Below are 4,268 nucleotides of genomic sequence, written 5' to 3'. Positions count from 1 at the left end.
AAGGCTTTTCCATCACAAAAACACTGGTGATGAGCGCTGAGAGGAATCACACACACTGAAGAGATGAGAGGTCAAACACTATTCATCTGATTAACAACAACTGAGAAACTCAATCAAACAAAACCAGACAGACAGTGCTGGGTAGATTACTTACAGACTGCACGCTGTTACTGATTACAGATTACATGAAGAACATTGTAGTCAGTATGTAATCATTTTAGGCAATATTCTGGTAATATTTAGGTAATATTTTATAAAGTAGTATTCTCACTACTTTTGGATTACTTTTATATTACTTTTGACATAATTTGTTTACATACTTATCATTAAAAAAAAATAGAGAAATAAAATGTATGACCATTAACTCACATTGGCGAACATGCAAATGTGTTGTTAAATTATAAAAAAATAAAAATAAAAAAAAACATTGAAATGTTTTTGTAAGTTATAAATTGGTAGTTTAAATTGCGTAATTATTCATCTCATACATGGTATAATTGACTAAGACGTGCCTTTGTCACCAAATTCAGATGCATGGATTGCAAATTAATTTACATGGTATTTACTTGGCCATTCTATAATGTGAATACTCATTGTATTCTACACAGTAGAATTTTTTAGAAAGTAAAATTTAAAAGAGAAAAATAAGAATTGGGCAGAATCATTAAATAATAATAATTTACTGCTGTTGTGTGAATAATTTGTAATCATGTAATCCATAAAAAAGTAACTGTATTCTGATTACGAGCATTTTAACATGTAATATAATCTAACTACAAGTGGAATCTGATTACCTAATCCAGATTACATGTAATCAGTTGCTATCCAGCACTCGACGGACAGCCAGAATAAAACACTACTGTACTAAATACTGCGCAATATAGTGACTACCGTTTTTTAAATGATTGAAACATTAGTATGGAAACATGCTTCATTTAGGAAACGGTGTCTAGTTATCATCTCAGAAATAAAATTATTTTACATTTTAAATTGGTTTTAGTGTGAAAATATTTTTTTCATAGAATAGGCATTATAAATAATCTTTTTATTATCTCTTTTTTTCTTCTTCTTAACAGCAATGCCAACAAAAAGGCTTACCGTATGACAACCATTGACTCATTTGTGTCTAGTTTAATTATTTGAGAAGAATTCTCTGAAACAAAGTTGATACTTAAGTGAAACATATAAATGAGAAGTCCAGTATGTCTCCTGTTAAAAGAGCAATCTTTGAGCAATACAGTTTTCCTCTGGTTAACTTGTGGAAGTCTGATCAAAAAGATGGAAATGTTAAAATCACAGCTGATATTAATTCTGATATTAATTTCATGCTGGAACTGGTAAACAGAAAGCTACGCAGAAATAATAAAAAAAATAAATAAATAAAACTAAATTTAAAATTAAAACTGTAGACTACGTTTTTTAAATGCGTTTTGTTAAGTTAAATAAATATGAAATAAAATAAAATATTAGATGAAAAACTAATTAAAATATGTTTATTTTGAAGTACTAAAATTTTTGGTCTTAAACTATAACTGAAACAAAATAAATGAAATACAAATATTTAAAAAAAAATTATAAATGAATAAAAATGGCAAAACTCGACACAATTATTAAAGGGGTCATATGATGCGATTTCTGCTTGGACACTCTCCTGGCTTTTCTGGTTCTGTGGTTATACAAAACGTATGAAAGAAATTACCCAATTTACTTTAAAAACTAAACTAAAAAAAAAAAAAAAAAAAAGACTAATTCAAAATATTAATAAACATTCTTACAATACATAGCAATGTGCTCTCTATATAAGCCACTATTTTCACATTCCGTGGAATTTTTGTGCTCTACATCCTGTATTCTTAAAAAAAAAATTATGCCGTATTTGATGCAGTTTTTAAATACCTTCATGATGGCTGGTTTCATATGCTGCTGTTTTCATTTCTCGAGCTATTTGATGAAGAAATACAGGTCATTGAGTCATATTGTGCATTTGGGGAAAAGCTCTTTTGCTCTAAACAGACAAAGCCTCTAGATTTAGCCATCAGCTCTTAAAATAGGTTCTCCTGTGTGTGTGTGTGTGTGTGTGTGTGTGTGGTCTGAACGTGGAGTTACACACTTCAGCGGCTCCATCAAAATGCTTCAAACGTTCCCTCAGATTTGACAGCCTGTCAAGCTCCTCACGATCACTAATTGCAGAGATCACTTCAAAATTTCAGACAGCATATTTTAGCATGCAGAGAGTTTGAAGTCCTGTGAGATTCGATGCCCGTGAGATTCGCAGATTCGTGCCGTGTTAAAACACGCGTGTGTTGCCATGGACGACTCACACAACCTCTGTGTGTCATATTTAGCTGTTCCAGTGTTAAAAATACATTACAATAACGCACTCGCAAACAGTCAAGTACAGGAGACTCAGTCTCACAGCGTTCACAATTCACATTCAACAACTAATCTTACAAAACAAACTCGAGCATTACCATTTAAAATGTGCTGGAATTGGGAAACAAAAGCAAAATAATTTGCCGGAAAAGAGATAAAGAGAAAAATTACCTATAGTTTTTCCTGAGTTTAACACAGTACATAGTTTTTTCATGCACTGATAATTTTTTGGCTATTCCTAACATTTTTTGTTTTCAGACTAGTGGAGAGAAAACATGCAAAGTACACTGTAAGTGTTGATTTTATTGCACTTTTCCATTTGCGTATATAGATTTCAATTACAATGCATGTGAAAGAATAATTGAATAATTGAATCAGAGGTTTGAATCAATTAATCAGTTGACAACTGAGACTTCAGTGAACAATGATGTGAAAGAATAATTGAATAATTGAATCAGAGGTTTGAATCAATTAATCAGTTGACAACAGCGACTTCAGTGAACAATGATGTGAAAGAATAATTGAATCAGAGCTTTGAATCAATTAATCAGTTGACAACAGTGACTTCAGTGAACAATGGTGCAAATGCATCTTTGAGTAAGAGCTTTGAATCTATAAATTGATTCACAAAACGGAATTCAGTCAACGATGGTGCAAATGAGTCTTTGAATCAGCATTTTGAATCAATGAATCAATTCACCACACAGAGACTTCAGTGAACAATGATGCAACTGAGCCTTTGAATCAGTGTTCTGAATCAATTAGTCAATCAGTGAACAATGGTGCGAATGAGTCTTTAAGACAGAGCTTTGAATCAATTAATCAATTCACAACACAGAGACGGAGGTGAGCAATGATGTGAATTCATCTTTGAATCAGAGTTTTGAAACAATTAATTGAAATGGACAGTTCGAACATAATGAAAATGAAAATATTGAACAAATAAAGATACTATTCAATCATCTCTATCTCAACCCTCTCAAATTCATGTCTAAACATATATGCTTTTTTAGGAAATGTACTAGCCAAATAAAAATCATATTAATGTACATTCACAATGTTGCAAATGAGGCAAAAACATTGAGAATATATTGTGAATATTCAATATATCTTTCAGCACTAAATGCTGAAAAGTTCTGGCAGACCATGTTAAGTCTTTCCTAAATTTAGCTCAGATTAAACTGCAGCCTGATGAAAAATGAGATCAGATATTTGTTCATTAAAGTCAGATTTGATCAGACTTTCTTTGTACATCATGATCTGTGTCTTCAGAAAGGTCATACAAAAGAGGAAGTTTATGCTTTCATCGATGCAAAATCACACATTTCTCAAAGACCCTCCTTAATCATCACACTTTTGAGAAATAACAGTCTGTGCAACAGCTTTGTTATGTGCAAATAATAGGACACAATCGTCTCTGACCAAACACTTCACACTTAAAGGAATGAACATCCTGTCACTATTAGCTCAAAACATGCATGAAAAATAATTATTTTATGTCACACAGTAAAACAAAATCTGATTCTTGAGTGACATGAAGGTGGAGTTTTCATTTCCAGGTTAATTATTCCTTTATGGAAGCTCTGAATTCTCATGCAGTGCAATTCTGAACTTGTAAAAGGACCACTAAAGTGTTTTTCACATTTCCTCATGGCCTCAGAGATTTTAATTGGAAAGAGTTTCCTCATTAGTGGAATATTCCGGATGCTCTGCATGAGAATGAGGCGCAGTGTTGCCAAGTCTGCGATTTTCCCGCGGAATTGGGCTACTTTAAAGGGGGCATATGATGCTATTTTAAAGATCATTATTTTGTGTATTTGGTGTAACAGAATATGTTGACATGCTTTAATGTTCAAAAAACACATTTTTCAAATACTGTACATTATTGTAGGTCC

The sequence above is a fragment of the Sinocyclocheilus rhinocerous genome, unplaced genomic scaffold (assembly GCF_001515625.1).
Source record: "Sinocyclocheilus rhinocerous isolate Xijiao unplaced genomic scaffold, SAMN03320098_v1.1 scaffold170, whole genome shotgun sequence".
Lineage (NCBI taxonomy): Eukaryota > Metazoa > Chordata > Actinopteri > Cypriniformes > Cyprinidae > Sinocyclocheilus > Sinocyclocheilus rhinocerous.
This window is presented reverse-complemented; position numbering follows the sequence as displayed.